The sequence below is a fragment of the Elaeis guineensis genome, chromosome 12 (genome assembly GCF_000442705.2).
Source record: "Elaeis guineensis isolate ETL-2024a chromosome 12, EG11, whole genome shotgun sequence".
Taxonomy (NCBI): Eukaryota; Viridiplantae; Streptophyta; class Magnoliopsida; order Arecales; family Arecaceae; genus Elaeis; species Elaeis guineensis.
In genome coordinates this window covers 50194629-50208312 of record NC_026004.2, presented here as the reverse complement: position 1 = coordinate 50208312, position 13684 = coordinate 50194629, and the positions used below count along the sequence as shown (strand labels likewise).

Sequence of the window (13684 nt, the reverse complement as noted above, 5' to 3'; positions counted from 1 at the left end):
CTTCTCTTAATGGGATAGAAATCAGTTGCTCAGCTGGTTCACCCTTTTTTTTATTTTCTCTTTGATCCAATTTATCAACGGATAAAGAGTTTTCTGATCGATTATTCTTTGTAGAGATCATGAAGCAATGTCGAGCAAGTTGTTGATCTCCACGTATTTTTTCAACTCTTTTTTATTGAAAATCAGATAAATAAATGATATGTTGATACTACTGCTCTCAAGGCATTAAGTCCTAGTCATCCAAGTATGGCATTGTAAGCCGAAGGAACTTTGATGACTATGAATGTCAAAAGAATGGTACTTTATTGTGGATCTATTTTTGTAATTAGTGAGAGAGTAATTTTTTCTTCTATGATAACTATATCTCCAGTAAAACTGATCAATGGCGTTGAAACTCTTTTGAATTGATCAGTCGGTAGTTGCATTCGAAAAAAAATCGAGTAAAAGAGAACATCAGTAGAACTTTCATTATCGATTAGATTTTTTTTTATATCATAATTTGCTATCATTTTTTAGATGATGATAGCATCATCATGGAGAATTTATATTCTCCAGATATCATCTTCTGAAAAAGAGATTACATTATCCAGTTGTCGTTTCTTTGTCGACTCTTCTTTGAAAGTTGCCCTCCAATCCTTCGATCACCCAAAAATCATGTTGATCACTCCTGCCGTTGGCTGATTATTGATCATTTTCTGAGCTTGTGGTTGAGACTATTGGTCGATGTGAGGTTGAGTCGAGCGATCTCATCAGAATTTTTTGAGGTAGCCACGTCAGATCAAGGCCTCTAAGTCGAGTTGGGTGATCTCGTCAGAATTTTTCGAGATAGCCACATTGGATCAGGACCTCTATTTCATCCCTAAGTTAAATACATTATTCGGTATCATGACTGTGATCATGATGAAACTGACAATACTTTTTCTTGTCATGACTCTTCGATGGTGCTTTCATCGATGGGAGATGTCGAAGATACTCCTCTCCTTTGATCTCCATTAAGATCTACGTATAAGGAGCAGAAAGAGGAGTATAGGAGTCATACCTACTGCCATAGTTGTTCAGCCTTGGACTCTGATAGGGTGAAGCTCCTTTATTGATTGTTGATCAACTTGATTCGATTGGAGCTCCATTTTTTTTTATTTCTTTTTCTTATCTTTTTCTTCTGTCTGGGGCCGATCAAAAATGCCTTCGTTTACGCGAATATACTTGTATGCACACTCTAAAAGTTTAGCATAGGTCCAAGAGAGAGTTTTATCTAGAGAGTAGGTAAATCTGGATCCCCTCAGACCTCTTTTCATAGCGAAAATAGCTATATCTTCATTGAGATCCCTGATCTCAAGTGTGGTCATGTTAAAGTGAGCCACAAAATCACTCAATGTCTCTGTCTCACCTTACTTGATGGAGAAAAGACTATCTGATATCTGTGGTACCTTTCGATTAGTGCTAAAATAGATCACTAAGAAATATTCGAGCAGCTCGAAAGAACTTATGCTCTCCGACTGAAGTCCAGAGTACTAGGCTCGAGTAGCCTTCCGAATAGTTATCAAAAAGTCAATGCATAAGAGGATGTCGATCGCCTCCTAGATCATCATAACAGCTTTATAACTCTCTAAATGATCAATTGGGCCGGTGGAGCCGTCACATGGCTCCATCTACGGTATCTTGAACTGAGATGGAATCGGCTCGTCCAAGATATGCTGAGAGAGAGGTTGGATAGTGTGGAAGTCGAGATCGTTAGAAGACCTTCGATCCTCCACTTAGAGTCAGGTAAGTTGGCGATCGATCTCCTTGAATTTACGCTCGTAGTTATCGAGCCGCTGTTGCTGAAAAAATCTAAGAGTAGAGTCCCCTGAAGAACTTGAGGATGGAGAAGTAGAAGGTACATGCAGCCTCTTTTTCTTCTTGATGCTATGTACACAGGAAGGAGAGGGAGATCACCGTGAATGATGAGCGGCATGATGAGAATATCGAGAAAATAATTGCTCGACTTGATGAGAACGTCGAGACGGTTGTCATTCTAGAGATGAAGAGGGTGAGTGTCGTAGAGGACGGCGGCTGTGCCTGGATAGCACTAAACGTGCCACCGGCTTCTCTGCCAGCGGCTGCTACTGTTGCTGTTTGTTGTTGTCCGAGGCTATGCCGCCTCCATCAACACCTTCATTTGCTACATTAAAGCAGCAATTTGTGCATCCGTAGTGACTACAAAACGTGAAGAGAATGCGAAGAGCTGGGCTCTGCTAATAGAGATGGGGGAGGGAGATCTTTTCGGCGGAAAGATTGCCTCGCAGATCTTGTAGAGTTGTTTTGAGTTTTAATTTTTGTCATAATTTCTCGAAATTTGCCCCCTACTTGGCACGTCAATCTGTTTGGCCAATCTCCTATTGCACCCGTTACCGATGAAGAGCATCTACAAAATGAAATCCGCACTAATCAGAATTATGTCCAATGGGGACCCTTCGATGTTTAAGTCAGTAGGGAGTAGTGAACAACAGATGAATGTTTAGAAAAACAGAGTATCAGCTCAAAGGATATCTTCCCAAATGCTATTCATTTACCTCCTTTTATAGACGAGTTGTTAGTAACTGTTTGTAACGGTTAGACACATGGATCCCACTTATTTCGATATTATGTGATTGTGGGATGGATAGTTATACCCATCACTAACCATGTTTTAGTAATTATGCACTTTCTACGCTTGCGATTTCTGGTATGCCTACTGTATGTTGGCAATCTAAACATGTCGATTGTATGTCGGTAGTTGTGGAAATCCGAATGATAATCAATCAGCAACTCTGATATATCAATAGTCATCGATCTGAAGTCAGTTACATCGTCACAGTCGGAGCTTGTTAGGGATGGTTGAGAGTAGCCGACTATTGATTGGCCAACCGATTGATAGTCGGTGGTTCGTGCTTATCAAGTCGATTGAAAGGTGAAATTGAGGGAGCCAGTTGAATTGCCCAACACCCTTGTAAATCGAATACCTTTGCAAATTAGATGAATTTTGTGTTTTGATATTGCTATACGAGAGTATCAACATTTCTTAATGAGAATTTGGTAGTATTTGTATTATAGGATTAATGTGTCTTAATGACTCAAAAGAAAGCTTCGATGGTGGGAAAACTTTTCGGTAAGCTGCAACTAGTTGAGTTATTTTTCCTTGCCTACTATCCATGATTTTAGTTGGTCTTTTGCAGGCCAATTAATATAGGCCCAACTCCATAAAACTTTATCAATTAAATGGTAAACCAAAACCCAGTCCACGGGATACGCTACCTTTTGGTCAATGAATTTTCAGTCAGATTAATGTTTCATATGGCCTCAACGATGGAATGCCGTCCTTATATCATAACATAGAATTTAATAGACATCACCCATATAAAATGCCATTCTTAGGGTGTTTGTAAGCCGTAATTTGAGGACGAGATTTAGAATTCGGCGTAGATTTTATCTGACTATCTTGTCTTGTCGCCTTCTCCACTGCGGTACGTTTAATTTGTCTGGTAGTAGTGAGTCACGGACGCATGATGGGAGAAATCACGAGCGCAGACCGTTCTTCTTTTTTTTTTGAGGGGGGGGGGGAAAGAGTCACGAGCTTGGACAACGGACATGACGCAAAAGGGCTCATTGTTGGCGTAGTAGTGTTCCTCCTAAAAGAGAACGTCGTGCGACGTGCATTGTAGTTGAAGAAGACAAATTAATTAACAGGCGGCGTAGAGAAAGCAAGGAACAACGGGGAAGGTTGGTTCATATTTAATTAAAGAAGCCGGTGAGGGGTATGAATGGATGAAACTTGAAGAGGGCAAGTGGTGATTCACATGGAGAGAATTGGGCTGGGGTTTATTGAGATGTGGCCAAGATCGAGCACAAGAACAGGATTTGGGGAGTCAAAGTTGTGCCGTATGAGTTTTTAGTGTTTTGGTTTCTTATGATTCAATCCACGTTCAGTACGAACGTGACATAGGATTCTATTTCCTTCGGAAAATGTCTCAAACAATACCCTGTCCATAGTGTGACAGAAACGTCCTGACAGAATCCGGATATTTTGAAACCACCCCCTGTTTTACTGCGTTGAAAGTGTCTTGTGCTTGTCCATGTAAGATTTGTACTGTGAGCTGGAATGCCAGCATGAAAATGTGCAGCAGACAGGCTTGTTACTTGGATGAGAAATTTAATGGAGCTTATATTGGATAACATAATAATGCTTTTTATAATTAAACTGATATACTTTAATATCTTATCAGTATGCTGGCCAACACATCCTGGTCTCTCAACAGATTTATTTATTCTTAAAAAAAATATATTTATATGAATTTTAAAATACTATTCTTAGTCTGTTTGGATAATTCAGCAAGATTGGGCTAAATTTATTGCTGGATAGAGTAGCTCATTTAAGTACGTCTCACATCAACTCAATACCTTCCGGCCTAAATTGCATGGAAAGAAAAAGGATCCATGGAACTTGAGCAAGTCTTTAGAAGATGTAGGTTGGATGGATCAATAGACGTAATTCCTATATGAGATTCATATAGAAACATCTAAACGGGCTCTTGCCATCTATTTGGCTGGACCCATGATAGAAACGGAGTAATGGGTCAAATAAGGAAAGGAGAGACAAAGGAAGAAGCGAGAGTGCAGGGTCCCATCGCCTACAACTCTCAGGACTCTCAGAGACAAGGCCTTCTAATTTTCTTTGCCTTTTTTTCTTGGATAAATTACAAAAGTTTTTTTGAAGTTTGTGTTTATTACAGTTACACTCATTATTTTTCAAAATCTACACTTACACCCTTGAAATTTAACATCGTTAGTCAAACTATTTCAGATATCTGAAATGACCAAATTGTCCTCCACTAAGTAAATGAAATTTATCAGAATTCTTTTCACCATCTTTTTCCCCCTTTCTCCACTAATGGCAATCGTTATCGCCGGCATGGGCTTCTTCACTGATGCCTATGACCTCTTTTGCATCTTCTTGGTGACCAAGCTCCTCGACTGGATCTACTACTTCGACCCCGCATCTGGTACTTCCGGCTCGTTGCTGCCGAATGTGTCGACCATCGTTAATGGTGTGGCCTTCTACGGCACGCTCTCCGACCAGCTCTTCTTCAGATGGCTCGGTGACAAGATGGGTCAGAAGAAGGTCTACGGCCTCCCCCTCATGCTCCTGGTGGTTTGCTCCCTCGCTTTCAGCATCTCCTTCGGCTACACCGCCAAGGCCATCATTGCCACCCTCTACGTCTTCCACTTCTGCCTTGGCTTCAGCATTGGCGGTGACTACCTTTTCTCCACCACCATCATGTCTGAGTACGCCAATAAGCGCACTCATGGTGTGTTCACTGCTGCCTTTTTTGCTATGCAGGGCTTTGGCAACCTCTCCGATGGAATCATTACCCTCATTATCTCTGCCGCCATCAAGGACAGCTTCAAGGCGCCACCTTATAATGTCAATCGAGCCACCTCCACTATCTCCTAGGCTGACTATGTCTAGTGGATAATTGTCATGTTCGATGCCGTCCCGATGGTGCTCATCTACTACTGATGGTAGAAGATGCCGAAAACTGTTCGATACACCACACTTATCGTCAGGAATGCCAAGCAAGCCGCTGCCGACATGTCGAAGGTGCTCTAGGTCAACATCGTCGAGGAGTAGCAAATAGTGGAGCAACTCACCAGAAATCGGCCGATGACTTTGGCATCTTCTCGAAGAAATTCGCCCACCATCACGGTCTGTACTATTAGATGTGTGCCCTAGATGCCAGATCGGTTGACACATTCCTGTACAGATCTAAGGGCAAATTTATAATTTTGACTATAAATGATTAAAAGGGTTATTCTTCTATCACATTGTGTACATTGTGTCTGTGATACATCCTTTGAGTTAGTGGGAATGTAAATTCATATTTTCAAGAGTTGAAAATTTAAGGCATAAATTTACATAACTAACTCATAAACAGCTCCTGACCATAGGATCATCACGAGGATGGTGATCGATCCGAAAGGTTGGTATACGATCGCTTCCTTAGGGTAGATGTGTCTTGAGTCTACGATATGGAGACACCGGAGCGAGACTACAGGTATTTGTTAAGAATGAGAGTACTGAGTGTGACCACTTCGAGCAGTCATAAAGAAGTCTACCTTCTCGTCGATGACTAGCTCGATGCTGCAGTTGTGTATCTAGTTCTTTAACCTGAGGTACATCGACAGTTCACCTTGAGTGTGTTATAGTTTGACTACACCATAACTCGATCTCCTAGCTATTCGAAATCCTGAGGTGTATGTTGACTGTGGCATATTCATTGTAGAAATTAGGTCGCATCAAGATGGGATCTATCAACCTCGGTAGATGAGAGGAGTAGTCCTATGATAATTGAAAGATCGAATCCTTAAGCCCATGGCTATGGCAGAGTGAAATAATGAAAAAGAGTTTTCCATTAAAGTTTCACATCGGACTCGAATCGATCGATTAACTCATATGACTGATGTTGGGTTTGACGAGTTCACCTTAACCCTAATTCAGTCGGGACTCATGATAGAGGAACTCAATCACACAGGTAGCTGCACCGAGAGGTTCGTCTTCAGTTCTGATGAGTTGCTACCACATACTGCTAGGTATCACTGATGGATTTTGGAAGCAATTAGAATAATATTGATGATCGATCATTCTAATTATCTGAATCAGAAGAGTTCTAATCCATCGAAAGGAGTTTCGATGATGTCAATGATGAGATTACGACATGTCTCATTATCATACAGAATTGAACCTAACTGGATCACACAAATAAGGGTTAGGGTCTGGATGTCATCAATTGGGCTAACTCAATTGATTTGGATTAGATCCAATTAGGTTCAAGGAAATCGTGCTAGCACACGATTGAGCCTAACTTTCTTCTCGTGTAATCTTTTCTGTCTCTACTGAGCCAAATGTGATTTGACTCATCCAGAGAATCTTAGGAAGTTTCTCTCAGTCTAAATAAAGCTTGTCCAGCTCAAAAAAGGCTTGTCTTAATTCATGAGATGAATTTAAGACAACACCTGTTAATTTCTAGTACCTGCCAATTTCATTTTAAGACATCTGTCAAAAGTTGACATATGGGTCTTAAACTGAAGAGGGCTCATTGGAGGATTTTTATGGAGTGTCCATATGTCAAAATCCAATTGAATTGAGTGCCATAATCAGATTATGGAATGAGCCTAATTGGATTAAAGTGGGTACCTCAAATGGATAAGAACCAAAGAGTCCTGATAAACATGGACTCTTTGGCGCCACCTTGATTGAGCTTATCCAATGTTGGTGCCAACTTAGGAGAGAGGGTGGAGTTCTTATCTGATGTGATCAGATGACATCACTCTACCAATCAAATTTTTTTTTAAATTTATTGGAATTTTTTGATTGGTTGAATGATGTGGCACTGCGCAGCATACAGGGTCTATATAAACCCTGTTGCACCTAGGGTTTCGAGGAAGAAATTATTTTATGCACAAAACCCAATAGCTGCCACCCCCTTCCCTCTTCTCCACATCCTCCCTGCTCTCCTTCCTTCCCTCTTCACATCCAAAGAGTTGGACGTCCATCTGGCAAAGACCCAAGGTGTGGTGATGCTTGGAACAGAAGGCTGCAGGACATCTTCGATAGGCTGCTACTCCAACTTCAGAAGGAGTTCTGAAGCACTTTCAAATCAGATAAAGATCTAATTTTTGGAGCGTAGATTTGTGAGAAGAAGACATTCTAGATTCTGCCTGAGTGGATACCGATAGAGGTCAGGCACTTGCGTGGCTACATCAGAACCTCGGACTGTGCAGAGATCATCTACAGGGTAATCAGATTACCCTTGAGGTACTTTTTCTTTCATCATAGATTTAGATTTAATTTTAGATTTTAAATATTAGATAATAAAATTAGATCTAGAAAATTAGATCTGAAATATATAGAATAAAATTTTAAAATTATTCCACCCCAGATTTGATGAAATCTGGAAGATCCTACGAGGAAAAGCGGTTTTCCCCTTTCAAGTAGTATCAGAGCCAGGTTGTTGGCTCTATTTTAGATCTATTTTAGATCTAATTTTAATTTTAATTTATCTGATATTAAAAAATTTTAGATGTCATATCAGATGTAATAGGATCTGAAATCAAAATATTTAAAATTAAATCTAAGAAGATCTAACATGCATAAGATGCATGACTAGACTAGGATTAGTTGAATCTTTGAATGGTCTTAAATTTTATATTTTAATGAGATTAAAATATGAATTAAATCTAATTTATTCTTTATTATTTTGATATTATAATTATTATAATCAGATCAGAAAATAAAAAATAAAATTTTAATTATTTCATAAAATTGATCTGTTGTATGCCTAGACTAGTTGTAGAATTGTTCTAGTAACTTGTCTAGAATAGTTTTTATTTTGAATAGTTTAATTTAAATTCTATTTTTTAGATATTACATGTGATGTATCAGATCTGAAAACATGTTAATTAGATTGATTTTTGATACATGAGATGTATGCAAAGCATGTATTAGTTAGATTTTAAATTGTATATGTAATATGTTAATTTAGATCTAACTAGTTTTGTAGTTAAATTTATATTTCTGATTAAGGTGTTCCTCATGGCCGTCCGGTCATAAGAACAAAGTAGAGTTTTAAAACCCTCTCTTCTCATTCAATGGGGTGTTCATATGACGTGTAGGGGTGCCGGCGTTCATCCTTAATCAGAAATCAAAACTTACTTTTCTGCAAAATCTTAGATCCTGAAATCCTAGGATTTATTTTACATGCTTTGTTTATGAACCCAAACTTAATTAATGAATTAAGCTTATGAAATTAAGTTAGGTCTAAAATTGAGAATTTTAGATCTAAGATATTTTCATAAAATTGGGTTCGGGCTTGGACAGCTTAATTAGGTCTAGCGGTTGATCAAACCGAATCAAGAGTTGGTTAGGTGGGATCATGAAAGCTAATAATTGACCAGCCTAATAGGATTAAGTCTGGGTGAAGGTCGAATCATATTTAGATGTGACTTGATCAAGTTAAGACTTAATTTGGTTCAGTGGTTAGAGCCTGAATTGTAGGCTAACCCAATTAGTTCTGGTTCGACAATTTGGTATCTAAGGTAAGTTGGACAGATGCGACCGACTGATTTTTAATTGGAAGTTATTCGACTCGAATGCGTTCTTGTCGAGTTAATGACATATCCCTTCCATCGGTCTCACTTACCTGGCTATATGTGTCGACTCAGTTCTGATTTGAGGTGGCTAACAATTCGAGCTAGCCCATGCCACTAGGTTAGTCATAATTGTTATGACTATGTCAAGTCAAGTTTAATGAGACCTAAATAAATCTCTCTAAGAAAATATTAAGTCTAGGTCTTCCACTATTGTGGATGTGTGAGCTCTTCCCGGGGTTGATTGTTCTTAGCTGGCTACAATGGCTCGTTGCACCGAAAAAATGCAACCATGTCCATTAGGCATTGGATGCTATGGATTAGAGGATGGATTGGGCTCAATATTCTGGATACGGTGAGGGACCCAATCAGAAATCTAGTTTGTGCAAATGGTGGGTTTGACTTAACTAAGGATTGGAGCAATATCCCAGACACGATGAGCTTCATGAATTAGAGACCAAGTTTTGGGTGCACCATGATTAGAGAATCATTGAACAAGAGTTGTCCACTCATCGGTTGACCCATCATCAATAACTGTTAGGTGAGGTGGTGAGCCAATCGGTGAGACCACACCACCCACTAAAAATCACTAATCACGGAGATTTTTACATCTCTACCAAGGGAGTGTAGGGATCTGAGAAAATAGTGAGAGCCTAATTTGTTTCAAAATAAAAATCCTAAACAAATTGGTTGAGTCTGATTATAAAATCTAACTAAAAACTTTTGACTCTCTACAGAAAATATGTCTGCCTTAAACCCTCTGACCAAAATTCTAGACACTCATAGACTGACTGGACCCAATTTCAAGGACTGGTTGAGGAACTATAGAATTATTCTGGATTTCAAAAAATTGACTCATATCTTGGACCAGGACCCACCTGCCATACCAGCATGTCCGACTACTGAACAGAGAGTGTCTCTGGAAAGGTGGACGGATGATAACAAAGTAAGGTACTATATGTTGGGTGCAATGTCTAATAACTTGCAGCGCCAACATGAGAACATTTTGACTACCTACCAAATGTTAGCTCACCTACAAGAGTTGTTTGGTGAACAGAGTCGCACGGCCAAGTATCAAGTCTGTCAAAGACTTTTTAAGGCCAAGATGCGTGATGGACAGTCAGTCCAAGATCATTGTTTGACAATGATCAAGGATCTTGAGGAGCTTGAGAAGCTCGGTATCATCTTAGACAAGGATTTTCAGATTGATGTGATCCTTCAGTCCTTATCCGATGCATATGGTCAGTTCATCATGAACTTCCATATGCATAAGATGTAGTGTACCTTGGCCGAGTTAATGAACATGCTGGTTACGGCTGAACTTTCTATGAAAAATTTAAAAGGCTCAGTTCTTACTGTGGAGTGGACTTCTTCCAAGAGCAGAAGGTGGATGGCAAGAAGAAGAAGACAGAACCGAAGAAGAAGGCTGCTGATAAGGGAAAATATTTCCACTGCCAATCAGACGGTCATTGGAAGCGGAACTGTCCTCAGTACCTGGCCACCCTGAAGAACAAGAAGGATGATCCTTCTGGAGGTATGCTCATTTTAGAATCTAATCTTACGATTTCTTTTGCATCCAGTTGGGTGCTTGACTCTGGTTCTAGTGCTCATTTGTGCACTTCTATGTAGGGTCTTGAGAAGAGCAGAAGGCTGAGGGATAGAGAGATGATCCTACGTATCAAAAATGGAGCAAGAATTACTACTGTAGCCATGGGAACCTACCCTCTGCGATTACCGTTAGGATTAGATTTAGTTTTAAGAGACTGTTATTATGTGCCTGCAGCAAGCAAGAATTTGATTTCTGTTTCATGTTTAGTACAAGAAGGTTATGTGATTAGCTTTCATAAGGACCATTGTAATATTTTTTATAAAAATAATAAAGTTACAGATGGTTTTCTTATTAACGGTCTCTATCAGTTACATATTGATGTATCTGTATTTAATATTGAGCAAAATGTGAATGCCATAAGAATTAAAAGGCCTAGAGATAGTCTAAATGATAAGTATCTGTGGCACCTAAGGCTAGGTCATATAGCAGAAGACAGGGTTAACAAATTAAAGAAATCTGGGCTATTGAGTCCGTTGACTTCCGAGTCATATCCAGTTTATGAATCATGCCTTCAAGGCAAAATGACCAAGCTTCCTTTTGTGGGACATGGGGAAAGGGCCACAGACCTACTTGCCCTAGTACATACGGATGTGTGCGGCCCATTTGATGTGCCGGCTAGAGGCAACTACATCTACTTCATTATTTTTACCGATGATATATCTAGGTACAGGTATGTGTTTCTAATGAAACACAAGTCTGAAGCTTTTGAAAAGTTCAAAGAATTCAGACTTGAGGTAGAAAAACAAACAGGAAAGCCTATTAATGTTCTTCGATCAGATCGAGGAGGTGAATACCTTAGTCAGAAGTTTCTAGACTATCTTAAGGACAGTGGCATAGTCTCTCAATGGACTCCACCTGGAATACCTCAACTCAACGGGGTTTCAGAATGAAGAAACCAGACCCTATTAGATATGGTCCATTCCATGATGAGCTTCACAACCTCCTTGAGTTTCTTTGGGGATATTGTCTCATGACAGTAATTTATGTATTGAATAGGGTTCTCTCTAAAACCGTTCCTACCACACCGTATGAGATATGGCATGGTAAAAAGTCAAGTCTGAATCATCTCAGAATTTGGGGTTGTCCGATTCATGTCAAGAGACAGCAGACAGACAAGTTAGAGTTCAGATCTTTTAGAGCTCGATTCATAGGATATCTTAAAGAGTCATTAGGATACTATTTTTATATTCCGAAAGACCACAATGTGATTGTGAGTCGAAATGCTATTTTTCTTGAACAACAGTTTATTCAAGATGGTGGCATCAGAAGAATAGTTAAGCTCAAGGAGAATGTCTCCCAAGAGTAACGAGCTCAAGAACCTGAGGAACCTAATCAATCAGAACCAGTCCCAATACAACCTCTTCCACCTCGTAGATCGACTAAGATTTTTCGTCCTCCTGAAAGGTACTTAGGTACTATACAAGAGGAAGTAGAGGAAATGTTCCTCATGGGAAATGGGCTCATGGTGATGATCCCAAGACCTATGATGAGGCGATATTAGATATCGACTCCGAGAAATGGTTAGAGATAATGAGATCAAAAATTGACTCGATGCACTCAAACCAAGTCTCAACCTTGGTAGATCCATCTAAAGGTATTGTACCTATTGGGTGTAAATGGATCTTCAAGAGAAAGATAGGTGTAGATGGAAATGTGGAGACATTCAAGGCTAGGCTCGTAGCAAAAAGTTATAGTCAGCGCGAAGGCATTGACTATCAGGATACCTTTTCGCCCGCAGCCATGCTAAAATCCATCTGCATATTGCTTGCTATTGCAGCCTATTTTGATTATAAAATATGATAGATGAATGTGAAAACGACGTTCTTAAATGGACATCTTGAGGAAGATATCTATATGGAACAGCCGCTTGGTTTCACATCCAATGATGATGATCACAAGATCTGCAAGCTACAAAGGTCCATTTATAGACTTAAGCAAGCACCTCGGAGTTGGAATACTCGTTTTAATGATGTTATCAAAATGTTTGGTTTCATCAAGAACGAGGAGGAACCATGTGTGTTCAAAAAGGTCAGTGGGAGCGCAGTTGTCTTTCTCGTATTGTACGTAGATGACATCCTCCTAATTGGGAATGATATTTCCATGTTGACCTCAATCAAAGTATGGTTGTCTAAAGAGTTCTCTATGAAAGATCTAGGAGAGGCATCCTTTATACTAGGTATTAAGGTCTATAGAGATAGACCAAATAGGATGCTGGGACTTTCACAGAAGATGTACATAGAGGAGGTGCTAAAAAGATTTAGCATGAAAAACTCCAAAAGAGATTTATTACCTTTTAGACATGGCATTAATCTCTCCAAGAAGATGTGCCCTAGCACAGCTGAGGAGATTGAACGCATGAGCAAGATCTCTTATGCTTCGGCAATAAGGAACCTCATATATGCCATGCTATGTACACGACCTGATATAGCCCATGCTGTGAGTGTCACATGCAGATATCAGTTGAATCCAGACGAAGAGCACTGGACTTCTGTGAAATGTATCCTTAAGTACTTGAGAAGGACTAAGGATATGTTTCTAGTCTTTGAGAATGGAGAACTCCAAATTCAGGAATATACAGACTCAGACTTTATGTTTGATATAGATGATCGAAAGTCGACATCTGGGAGTCTGTTCATTTGCAATGGTGGTGCAGTTAGCTGAAAAAGTTCCAAGCAGACGGTGATTGCTGATTCCACCATGGAGGCAGAGTATATTGCTGCATCGGAAGCTGCGAAGGAGACATTCTGGTATAAGAAGTTTGTCGTAGAGCTTGGAGTGATGTCATCGGATGTCATACCTCTTTACTGCGACAATAATGGTGCCATAGTCCTAGCTAAGGAACCAAGGTCTCACCAGAAGTCCAAGCACATCGAGCGACGATTCCGTTTGATCCGTGATTACCTCGAAAAGGGT

General features: G+C 39.7%; 1 pseudogene; it reads left to right on the top strand.

Annotated features, from left to right (window-relative positions):
• The first annotated feature begins 4906 nt into the window (after positions 1-4906).
• LOC105033390 (probable inorganic phosphate transporter 1-8) overlaps positions 4907-13684 on the top strand; it is a 47706-nt pseudogene continuing 38928 nt past the window's right edge.